Source organism: Sturnus vulgaris, chromosome 1 (assembly GCF_052056855.1).
Source record: "Sturnus vulgaris isolate bStuVul1 chromosome 1, bStuVul1.hap1, whole genome shotgun sequence".
Classification (NCBI taxonomy): Eukaryota; Metazoa; Chordata; class Aves; order Passeriformes; family Sturnidae; genus Sturnus; species Sturnus vulgaris.
Genome location: NC_142243.1, coordinates 20,333,876 through 20,346,201, shown reverse-complemented (window position 1 = coordinate 20,346,201; position 12,326 = coordinate 20,333,876). Strand labels below are relative to the sequence as shown.

The 12,326-nt window shown below is 40.6% G+C and overlaps 1 long non-coding RNA gene across 1 annotated transcript; it reads right to left on the bottom strand.

Annotated features, from left to right (window-relative positions):
- Window positions 1-583: 583 nt before the first annotated feature.
- Window positions 584-12,187, bottom strand: LOC148225100 (uncharacterized). The gene is made up of 5 exons (XR_015802175.1): window positions 11,904-12,187; window positions 10,859-10,979; window positions 1,983-2,122; window positions 912-1,182; window positions 584-824 (listed from the first exon to the last, which is right to left on the bottom strand). It is a non-coding gene; the product is annotated as an uncharacterized LOC148225100 (long non-coding RNA).
- Window positions 12,188-12,326: the final 139 nt, after the last annotated feature.

The following is a 12,326-nucleotide window of genomic DNA, read 5'->3' as shown; positions in this document are numbered from 1 at the left end:
GGTGCCCGTGGGGCGGCTGCTGCCTGCGGCTCCGCCACCTGCGCCCTCCGAGCACTGAGGAGGCGGGAGAGGGACCCGCTGCCCGCCGAGACTCCCTCAGGGTGAAGGAAAACCAATGCGGATGGTGCAGGGACAGGACGGGTGTCTGGGTGGCAGAGGGGCTTGTCCTCATGAGGGCAGGTGTGCTGGCCCGCCCGGTGAGCAGCTGGTGGCAGCGGCCTGGCGGTGCCGTGAGTTCGGCCTAGGGTGATGTTTTCGAGAAGTTCTTGCAAAGCCCGCACAGGAAAGAAGGAAATAACTGATGAAACTGCTCTAATTTCCCCAACGCTTCTTGCTAAATTGAAAAGGAAGAGACTGCTCAATGACGCTGTTGTCCCTGCAAAGTGTCCGGTTTTTTAAACAAATATTATATAAATAAATAAATAAATAAATGCGTGTGTATATATATCAACCAGAGTAAATAGGTTGCAGACTATTACGTGGGTTACCCACCACAGTCAAGCAGACACTCACCTACGCCTCAGTTTGCAGAAGTGAAGATGAAACATTTTTTTATAAAAATCAACCAAATGAAACCTGAACATGTTTCTCCACTAGTTTATTGATTTAATTATATTGTTGTGGAGCCTTTAAGAAAGCTGTCAAAAACAAGGTGGGTTTAAGGAATGCTTATTTTTTTCCTTAGAAGCTGCTTCATATATGTCACAGTAGCTCCCACCTCTTGACTTGCAGTGGGGGAAGAATTTTTCGCTGAAACTGGAGGGCAAAAAAGAGGGAGATCTGCTGCCTTTCAATGCACTCTTCTAAAATACAGGATGTGTCACCTGTGGAAAACAGTGGACTTAGAAACAAAATTTCAAAGTAAAAGTATCAGTCCTTGCCAGTTTTTTCAAAGCAGTGCTGTCACTCACCTGTGAATCGTCATTATCCAGGGCTGCTGCTTTGTCAACCATGGAAGTAAGCAGGTGACTAAAACAAGAAGTCCAAGTCTATGTCTAGGATTTGTGCAAGGAAGTGCAGCAGCTGAAATACCAGAGGAGAGCAGCAGGCATTGCAACCAGCCACATGCCGGTCTCCTGCATTGGTGGTTGATGGAGAACTGAGAAGAGGGAATCACATGGTGCAACAAAATTGGAAATATGTTTGCTGGAGAAGAGTCATGGGATAAAGATGCTGAAGGCTCTAAAGGAAATTGGTCAAGATGATGAAGATGGGTTACAAAGAGCAAGGTTGTTACCAGCTAAGAAAACACACTTTAGTAGAACCCCTTCAAAATATAGATGCAAGGTGAAAATAAAGAAAAAATCAACTTTTAGACTACTGAAATCAGTAAAGCTAATGAATGAGTTTGAGTTTCTTGTCTTACTATTCTTGTAACCTACAGATCACAGCAACGCTAGGTGCTGTGATGAGTGAGAGCTGCAGTCAGCCAGAAACAGTTCATTTTTTGGAGCTGCACAGTACCTGGAATGATTAATATCAGACAGAAAGGACTGAGACCTATTTTTCCTTCTCCTTTCCCTGCCTCCAAGGTATTTTTGCCATTCATACATAGGAAAAGTGGAGTCTGATGGAAAAAGCAGCAGAGATGTCTCTGCTGTGCTGGTGGCAGTAGAATATTCCCTGGGGAAATCCTCCACCTACTTCCTCTTCCAGTGTAGTAAACTGGAGAATATGATCAACATGCCTCCACTCTGGCAACAAAGAAATTCATAAACTAGATTGGGTTTTTATTGGCTTCCTCTTGCAAAGAATGGGAAGCACCAAAATTTCCCGAGTGCTCATTTTTAAACAAATGTGGCAGCAGTCACTTTTATAATTCTGCATAACTGTGTCTTCCCTAACCTGGTTCTCATTATTGACAGCTGCGAAAAGAGCCAATACAAAAACAGGGAATCTGGAAGCAGTTACTTGTAGTGTTCTTCACTTTAAAAATGTAAAGTCAACATAATAATAACCACACTTTTTGGATCCAAACTTACATAATAGTATTTAAGGCATGCTGCTTATTTCAGATGGGGCAATGGCTGAGGAGTGCTGAGATCCATGGCCACTCAAATCTTTCCACTCAAATCTTTCTTCTCACAGGAAAACTCAGAATGATGGCAGAGAGAGGGTAGCCCTGTGAAAAAAATTGTTCATACTTAGAAAATCTTGCTGTCATTGCCATGGGGCGGGCTAAACATGGCTCATACTTTGTCTTGTGACCCCAAAGCAGCCACGTGTCTGCAAAATTTCCCTATTGGACTCTCTGACTTACTGAAATTTGGGTATTGTGACAGCTCCTTTTTACTCTTCTCCATGCATATAGGATGGATAGGACTCTATGAACACTTAATTTTATTAAAAGAGAAGATTAATAACAGAGTTAAAGTCCAAAGTCCAACTCTGGACTCTGCATTTTTTAGGACACCAGTATGGGCTGTTTCATGTGTGAATTGTGGCTCCACAATGTACTTGGCTTTAAATAACAAATGAAAGGCTTTTCTAAAATGATGCTAATTTATTCTAAATGGGCACATCTACAGAACTATGATAATGCATTGATGAAGCAGCTATTTGCTTGACTCTCATATATTTATAGTAAAATGTATTTTAAGCAAACTGATCTTTTAATGATATTTTTAAAGTTGTTGACATAAGCATGTGATATCAGCATTTTCACTGAGACTACTTTGAAAACTCCTGCCTCCTACCAACTAGCAACATTTCCTCAATGCAGAAGTTCCTGGAGTTTGCCCACATCTCTGATGAGTGGTGCGATACAGGTAATCATGCTAGGTCTGAAATCGTTGCCTTGGTAATCAACAAACACATCCAGTGAAACAGCTACTTGTGGTAAGAGGAACACGAAACCACTGCCATATTTTCACTTCTTAAAATGCTTTAGAATTGTTAAAAATATTACAATTAGCAATGCTGCACAAAAACGTCACAGAAACCTGCAAAACCCCCTTCCTAAGATTCTGCATTGTATTTGGCAACTGAAAAGCAAAATTAAAAAGTATGACTGGACCATGTAATCTTGTCCTCAAATTGACAAGAAAAGATTTTCACTGTTCTGTTTCTATAATTCAACAGATGCACAAAACTCTGCAAGTTACATGTAAATCTCCTCCCTGCCCTCCCCCAGCTGTGACAGGAGGCTGCCAGTCTGCAGTGCCTGTCACTGGGCTTTGCCAAGGCCATGAATGTAACCCCTCAGCATAAGGCTGGGTGATGAAAGGTAGTAGAGCTGGGAAGTGTTTCTGAGCATTTCTTCTTTATTCAAAAAATAGAGAGAGAGCAGGGAAAATCTCTCTCTGCTCGTACATGAGGTATTTAAAAGTGCCTTCACAGTGATCAGCCAAAACTTCAGTACAAGGAAATATCAATGTCGATGGCTGAAAAACAAAAAAATGCTTCTTCTTTCCAAAGGTCCTGTATAACCTACTAAATACCCAAGTGAGGATCAGAAAGAGTATACAAACATCTCAGCTGTCTGGATAGGAAGCTCATGTTCTGGGTCAGAAATCATTGGGGCCAGGAAAGAATGTGAGGCATGTTATACCCTTGCAGTGCAACCAGTGAATTGAAAAAAAATGCCTAAGAGCGTAGGGCATCAATTATTGTTTCCATAACCATTGGCCCAGTCGGTTACTAATAAAACTGGAAACCTTTTGCAGTTTATCAAAATCTATCTTTATCAGATGTTATGTTTAGGAGGGTATTTAGCAGAGTTGGTTTCTGCTGAAATGGTGCTCAGTAAAAGTCTGCAACCACAGAGGCAGTGCTTCCAGGAAGCCTGCAGGGCTAAGGAAGCCTATGATTTTCATTTATAATGCCACGCATCTGCAAGATTAGAAATGAAAACCACATCAAACCAGGTCTGTCAGTCTCTCTAAGTGCATTTTCTAAGAACTCTATACCCGGGAAATTTATGTAGCTGAAATTACTTGGAAGAGTGGTCAGACACAAATGTTTTTAACCTTTTGCTTTTCAAATATATTAATAGCTCCATTTCAGGATTTTATTTTCAGGTTTTGGTGCTAGGTATGTACTCTGTAGGGAGTAAGGAATAGAAAGACATTGCTTCTCTGATTAAATCTTTACTTTTCTGGTTTAAATGCATTTAAATCTAAATAAATCCAGCTTGTTTGTTATATTTGACCTGCAGTGGTTACCTGGGCTGGATGAGAGGCATATTATGTTATTGACATACATTATGCTATTGACTTTCTTAAACTTACACATTCCAGTACTTGACAAAACAAATTATATAAAAAATTATACATTCACTGGGCTGAACAAAACAGACTCAGAGCTCTTTAAGTCCCCTGCAGTCAGGCAAAAGATTGCTGGTGCAATGAATGTGTTTTGACTCAGACCTTTGAAGGGTGACAGCAGGCACGGAGCCAGGCATTTGTTAAAGGGGGATCAGTTCAGGATGAGGTAATGGCGTGGGAGATCCCAGCTCACTTGCAAGGACAGGAGGAAATGATGTGATGCCTGCTGCTCTCTCAAAGGGAGGGGAGGGAGATGAGGGAAAGAAAGGACGTGCAGACGGTGAGCCTGGATATGCCTCTTAACTTCTTGCTTAAGGCAGGAATTTTCACCTCCGGTATCCCTGTAAGATTTGCACAATTTACACTGTGCAAACTGAGAAAGATTTGTAGCTGTATGTCAGTGTTGGTCACACCTTCTGATCACAAGGCCATCTAGTATCACCTACAGTTTTTGTACACTGCAGTTTTGTCTTTTAAGGAGTTCAGCCCCTGCCCAAAGTGATTTTTTTTTTCATTCAGTCCATGAGGTGAGTTTAATCTCTGACTAGACTAGTGTTAGTTAGCACAGGAAATGAGATCTGCCATGGTGGTAGGATTTCAGCAGAAGGGTATTTTCTCCAGAGAGAAAGAAAACCTTTAATGCAGCCGTAGCAGAGCTGTAGCTGTGGCCCTGCTGAGCGACTTTCAGATTAGATAAACCAAAATTGTAAGCAGTGAGTACTGTAAAATCTGCCTAGGAAGCTGAGTACTTGGTGCCTAGGCAGCAGAGATGTCTTCCACCCTGGTTCTATTGCTAGCATTTGCAAACGAGTTACTTTAAAGCTAATATAAAACTATTTGATATCAGTTATAGACTACAATTACAAAAGTTACTTAAAATGCTCTCTTTCTAGCTTGGATATGTCTACAGATATCTGTCAAACACACCAATAAAATATCTACACAAAAGTCTCTTTCAAAATAGTATATAATAAAATACAGATTTGAAGAAGTTGTGAGATTTTGTAAGGATAAACTGAAATAAAGGATAAATTAAAAAGTTATTGTGAAAAAAATCTGGGACAAATATAACAGTGTCATTTTTGGCTGCTTTTGGAGTCCCTTCCCCTTTCTCCTTTGCTTCAACTAAAAACAAAAGCTTTAGATTTTTCTGAAGTTGAAACAAACTTTCTTTATAAAAACGACTGTGAAATTTAAATGTTATTTTTGCTTCGAGAGAGAAGCCTCAAAAAGCCTAGCCTAAAGGAGCCAAGAAAGCCTAAAATATTTTTTTCTGAAGAAATCTTCTTGCACAAGACATATGTCAGTATGGACTGGCAGTGCCAAAATTCAGCGATAGGAAGTTGGGCTTACTTGAAACTTCAGCAAATATGTTTCACATAATTCACCAGAAAAATACAATGGGAGATTGTTGGAATTGTCCATTGGGAACCCTGTGTGTTAGATGAAGTCCCTGAGGATGATTTTATCACAGTTTTGGTGCCAAGTCAGATGTAGCACTCATCTCCAACAGTTATAGGACACTGTTGTTCAAAACCTAACAATATTAAACTCAAGTTAGTTAACTAACCTAAACAGTGAATAATTCACATTGTCTTTGGCATCATGTATATTGTTGTACAATAGTATTGTGCCCTTCATCTGTGGGATATCTCTCAAGATTCCTCTTGATATGACAGAAGTTTATTATTTATGGAATACAACTGCAGGACAGTGGCATTACCATATTCAGGGAAAACTATGCCTCTCCCTTTCAAATATCCTGACATCTGACCTGCATGTTGTTTCATCCTGATGTGCTGAACTTACATGGTAGGCTTGGTAAATTCTGTCATGAAGTTTATAAAAATGCCTGATCCATGTCAAATAAACAGCTACAAACACTGGGAAAAGGCTGAGTTAGCAAAACTGAAACATCTACAAAGCTCCTGAATAGTTATTAGGTCCTTCCTCCTGTCATCCTACACAAGCTCTCTCCTGCCCAGTATACATGTTGGACCATACACAAGACCAAATTCTTAAGGGAAATTTCAGGTAGACAGTGAATTGTCTTTGTATTGGGAAACAGGACACCGTTCCACCTGAAAAAGTATGGACACCTCTACTCTTCCAGAGATTTTTTTCTCTTCCTTCTCTAGCCATACTCATAATCTCTTCTGTATTTAACTAATTTTCCTCTCAATTCCTTGTGGCCCACAATATATTACTCATCTTAAATCTGGGTCATCTTCCCTCCTTAATCCCAACTGGACAGAGTATATTTATGCTTGAAAATTAGGCATAGAGCTGGCATGTAAAAACAGAATGCCTTTTTAGAAATTCAGTCTTCTCAGCTTTGGGGTGTGTGCAGCACCACCTCTTTCTTCCCTTTGAAAGGAGCAATTAATCCCAGAATGGCTAACACAATGTACACTCAGTTTATGAGTCTCATTGGAACCAAGGATTTGGCACAAGAACTTGGACTGAGGAATCCACTAAAAACTTGGCCTTCAAGGAGCTAGTTCTGTTCTGCTTGTCTTGGGCATCTCAAAGGAAGAATGGAACAATTGCTGCACGCAATTAATGATTCCATTGCTGTGTCCTGCCTCTTCCCCAGAAAGATCATCATTTCCTGGTATATCATGGCAAGAAAACATTATGCTATTTATGCTTTGTCTAAGTGATGGAACTGAGGGAGAGACAAGCATTAAATCACTTCTCAGATTTAATTGTTTTTTGGCTAGAGGAGCTCTTTAAGCAGCTTGATTTGAAAAAGCTTGGCCAAAAAGAAAGTGTTTAACTGACAGGGTTCATTAATGGCATACAAGAATTACTTCTTTTAGATTTTCCCAAAGAGAAGATGGATGGATGGATGGATGGATGGATGGATGGATGGATGGATGGATGGATGGATGACTCATCTTTGGAAAAGTCACCTCAAAATGTAAAACAGTGAACCAAGAAAGGGCTTCCCATTGTAATGTGACAAGTGACTGTTTAACCACGCTGTTGACCTCTACCTGGATCAACAGTTTACTGCAGGAATTGCAGCCTAGTGCTGAGCAAGGTCAAGATGGCCAGGTCAGCAATATGGCAAAGGACAGAAAGAAGCTACATACACTATGCATTTTGCATAGATTCTCCTGAAAACTTGAGCTGCTTAATGCAGAAATATTTTATCTGATATATAAGTTAAATAGTCCTTATAAAGTGCCTGTCATGATCCTTGAACAATTTGTTGGTCTTCGACAATATACAAATTTCACGAAACAAGGATGTGAAGAGATAAAATTTCAAATTATCTAATTTTGGGCACCCAAAATCAAGACTGAAAGACTTTGTGTATTCTGAAAATTGGTTCTGCTTAAAGAATTTTAGGTTGAATATTGAGCCTTAAACCATGCCAAACCTCTTCTCAGTTTGGAAAACCTCATTCTTTATGTTCCAGTCATTGCTAACTGTATTGCTGCCATCCAGCAGCCAGTGCTACTGCTGTTAAATGAAGTGAGACAGGCCATCATTCTTGATTTGGCTTTTTTTGTTTTTTTTTTAGGGGATGGATTATATGAATTGCTATACTTATGATAGAGCTTAAAAACTCCTCTTCTCTTCTCTTCTCTTCTCTTCTCTTCTCTTCTCTTCTCTTCTCTTCTCTTCTCTTCTCTTCTCTTCTCTTCTCTTCTCTTCTCTTCTCTTCTCTTCTCTTCTCTTCTCTTCTCTTCTCTTCTCTTCTCCCTAGAGGTGTGCATGGTGTTTGAGACAACCTCAGGGCACAGGGCTGTAGTGGCTTTGAAAATGGGCACCTGATTTGGTACAGAAATGTCCTATTTTGATACAGAAAACTTCCTGTTCTGGCAATTAGAAATCATAGTAGAGAGGAACCTAATGAATGACAGTAATAATTCTTAATTCTTTGGAAATGTAAATCGTGCGATGGGGTGGCTTGACTCATGTTCAAATCACTTCCTTAATGATGAAACCCCTGCCAGTTTCATATAGTTCATTATACATTAAAATAGAATATAGACAGACTTGGTTAGTTTTGAGTATAGAGCCTACTCATTTACTTGAAAAAATCAGCACCTAGTCATACCAATTTGATATGCTTTACAATGCTGGCAATTACAATAGGCGACATAATTTTAAAAATAAATTTTATAAAAGAATTTTCCAGTTTCTTTCTCAAGACAGAAATTAGTCAAGGAAGTTACTCACACAAGGGGAGATTTCAGTGCTGAAACATTTAGATGTTCTGCAGCCTGGTGATATTCAGAAATTCAAATCAGCTTCTCCTAGTCAGAATGTAGGGAGATGGATTATCAGAAAAACCACCACTTCCCCAGATGCACTGGCCTTCCTTGAGGGCTCCTCCTTATACTTGGCTCTCAGCTAAAGGGAAGGACTTATCCCAGTTGAAGATTAGAGCCAGAATCCTTTTTTTTTTCCAAACAGAGACCTTTCTGTTTTCAAAATTGCAGTCTTCATGTTTTTAGGCCATGGCTGAAGGTGTTCTTGGACAGTGAAAGTCACTCAAGTTATAGGCCACAGCACTTGCTCTGGCTGAGCACTACAGAGTGTTCCTCCTGTTCAGTTGTCTGTAGGGTGTTAAGGGTCTTTTATTTCCTCACGTTAAAGTGTGTTCCTGTTGCCCAGAGTTTGTCTAATATTCATGGTGCTGGGGATGTATGAAGGAATGCCTCTACCACCCTGTGCACGCCAGGGCTTAGGTTACTGCATGGTACTGACAACAAAAATTATTGTGTTTGCATGGCAGGGTGTTTTTTCATGGATATTTAATCTTTATGTCTTTCTACATCTCCTGGAAGCAGAAATTTTAAAAAAAGGACAAATCTGATTAAGAAAAGTATTCACATCTGTTTAGTCAAGGTTTATGCAAATGGGAAGCACCTTCAATATTTGGACTAAATTGCTCTCATTTCTTACTATTTGAATTAAATGGTACATTAAAAAAAAGTCAATACTAGTTTTTCAACGATGTTTTCAAACCAACAGATATTTTTGCAAGGAAATAATATAAATGCTGTTATATGGACTTTTTAATTTTTAGTACAGCAGATATGCAATATAAAGCCATTCATGCACCTGTATCTTCTCTCTATGCATATCCATGTTCCCCGTTAATGAAAGTTGCACACAATACAGGTGTCTTTTTGCTAAATTTCTAGGACTTGATTCCATATTTCATTCTTGGCAGTTATCTGAAAAAAAGGCCACCAAAAAAAGGCAAAAAAGAAAATTTCAGTGTGAACTGAAACTCTTGTGATGAAAACACCTGTTTGTTTTTTCAAGAGTGCCATTGGCACTCTTACCTCTGATCTGCTTCTGTAGAGGTGATGTTGTGGGCTGACCAGGCAGCTGCATGACTGTGCAATGGAATTGCAATGGAAGGCATTGCAGTAAATAGCACAGATGACAACCTAGTTTATGAGTAATCCCCAGCGTGGTGCTGAGTGATGCTCTTAGCTGTCCTTCATATCAGAAGTGGTCAAGATCCCCATCAGCCACCGCCTCTGAGAGTCCTATGGCATTTTCCATGAAACTAGACAGATTACTGTGATTTCATTTCCATTCAAAGTACACTCTCTGTGACATTTATGGCTACACTGAGACAGAGTCTCTTCTCAAAAGGAGAGTAGAGATAATTTTGTATTTCAAGGGGACATGTTTTAATCCCCTTTGGGGTTTGCAAAGCAAATGTGTGTTTAATTGATTACAATTTACAAGAAACTTACAGTTTCTTCCATTTGTGCATCTGTGTAAGTGCCAAGCAGCAAAAGGCACTTAAAGGTTTACTGTAGTCCCAACAGCCAACAATATCTGAACATTTCATAGTGAGACACAGAAATGAGGCAGGTGGCCAAGAGCACATATGGCAGCAGTGACATAAACATACGGAAATTACACTTGAAACATGAAGTGGGTGGGTCATATTTACTAAAACAAATACCTTGGATTTTAGGGGCAAAGCATTTTCTGAATGAGGATGATTCTTCCATATGTGTGCAATTGGAGGTTTTGTGAAGTATAAATTGTACTCTGTTAGGAAAAACAGATGGGGCACCAGCACATCTTTAAAAAAACAACAGTCTACTAAAGCTATCAGTATTTTTGAGTACAGCATCTTTAAACCGTGAGACTGTTGGTTATGTGCTGTTTTGCTTTTTGCCCACTCATAGAACAAGTATGTACTTCTGTGCCAGGGCTCACAAAGGCTTACAGCTCAAACTTGATGGCTTAAATAGAGCTCTGAGAGGGCTGGGCAGCACAACAGTGTGCAGGCTGGGCTTCGGGAACCCTTAGCCTCAGGAATGCTGTGTGACCTCTGCCTCTTATTCAGTGGGTGAATGGAATGAGCTGTAGCCCAGGACTTACACTGCAAGCACTTCAGTAGCTCAACCTTGTCAGCTTCCTTTGCTTGACTAAGCTTCAGTGAACAAAAGAAATTAAAACCTCAAGGACCTACATTTAGATACAAACTGAATTTCTGAACTTCTGGTTGCTAACAGAATGAAAGCAAAGCAGAACTTCCTTCAAAAATATAAAATCTTTAATAAAGTACATAAATTCACATTCTTCCTTGTAAAGTACATTACCTGAAGTACAATCATTGACTACTGAATTGGGGTTTGAAGATCACCTTTTTCTCTACCCACTGTTCATGTTCAGGTTAATCAGAACTTCCAGTGAAGATATTTCTTCCTGCCGGACCGCCAGCTAAAGAGAATCAAAAATAAGTAGTAGTTAGGATCCCCTAAGTGGTGAAGTTACATTACAGATAATACCTCTACAATGTATCACTCACTTCACACAGAGAAGAGGAAGAAGATGTCCCTTAACCGATGCATTGGTGCAGAATTTTAGAACGTGAGTAGTGCTTTGGCCACTTGAATTTTAAGTTATCTAAATGGCAGAGATTCTGTCATCTTCCATAAGCAACCTCTGCATTCATGCTGAAACAATCTGCTGCTACTCGAAGTTTTTCTCTGTTAACTTTTATGCCATTGCTATTGCCCTATACTACCTATATCATTCTTTTCCCTTGCTGGTAGTTCCATTTTTGATAGTAAAATTGCTCTTAAAACACTGGGATTTTTGTCTGGCCTTTTATGTTACACACATATTTGCAGATCATAGCTGATGAAAAATTAACATTTTTCCAGGTGCTCTCCTAAGACTCCGACCATGTGCCTACCAAAATTAATAGCGATAGTTTGTTGAGTACAACAGTAGAGAAATAAACTTTCGTTAAAATCAAGCCTGCTACTATCCTAGTTATTATCCAGCAGCAAGATCCTGGATGCAGCAATTTCAATAATGTACTGCCCACACAAAAAACCCCTAAGTTATTCCTGGGATCACTGTCATAATAACGGCAGAATTAAGCCTTAGGCATGTAACTGCTTACCCAGCTACAAGGAAAACATATTTAACCTGTAAAGTTTGTGTCTTAAGCTTCGGAGCTGAGACTGCTATCATGGGAGGCAGCTAAAGAAAACACATACGTTATTTTTCTGGCTGTTCATTTTGAGCACTTGGCAGCCCTTTGTAAATAGTTAGCATAATTTCTCCCCGATCCTACTCTTTCAGAAAGCTCAAAAGGAAATGAAAGATATATACATATATATATATATATCGTACCTACAGAGGAGTTTGAATAGGTTTTTCGGAGTATTTTGCCAAGCCTGTGACAAAACATTAAACTTGCCAAACCCTTCGCGCAGTCACCGCGCTCACTCTGGAGGGGGACAACGAGATGCAAGGGGTGAACGCAGCGCCCATTTCCGCGACACGGATGATGCCGCTGCTGTCAGCCCCGTGCCGGGGCTCCCCGCGCCCCTCTGTGGGGTGGGGTGGGGCACCGCCCTGCCACGTCCGACAGCCCCAGCGGAAACCCGCCAGCCTCCGGGGACCCACCACAAGCTGCCGCCCTGCCTCTCTCCCTCCCTCCATCCCCGGCTGAGCCGCCCCGCTCGCCTCCTTTGTGTCCGCGGCCGCCGCCCCTTCCCCGCGGGCGGGGCGGAGCGGGGCGGGCCGGCGGGGCGGGGTCGCGGCTCCCATAAG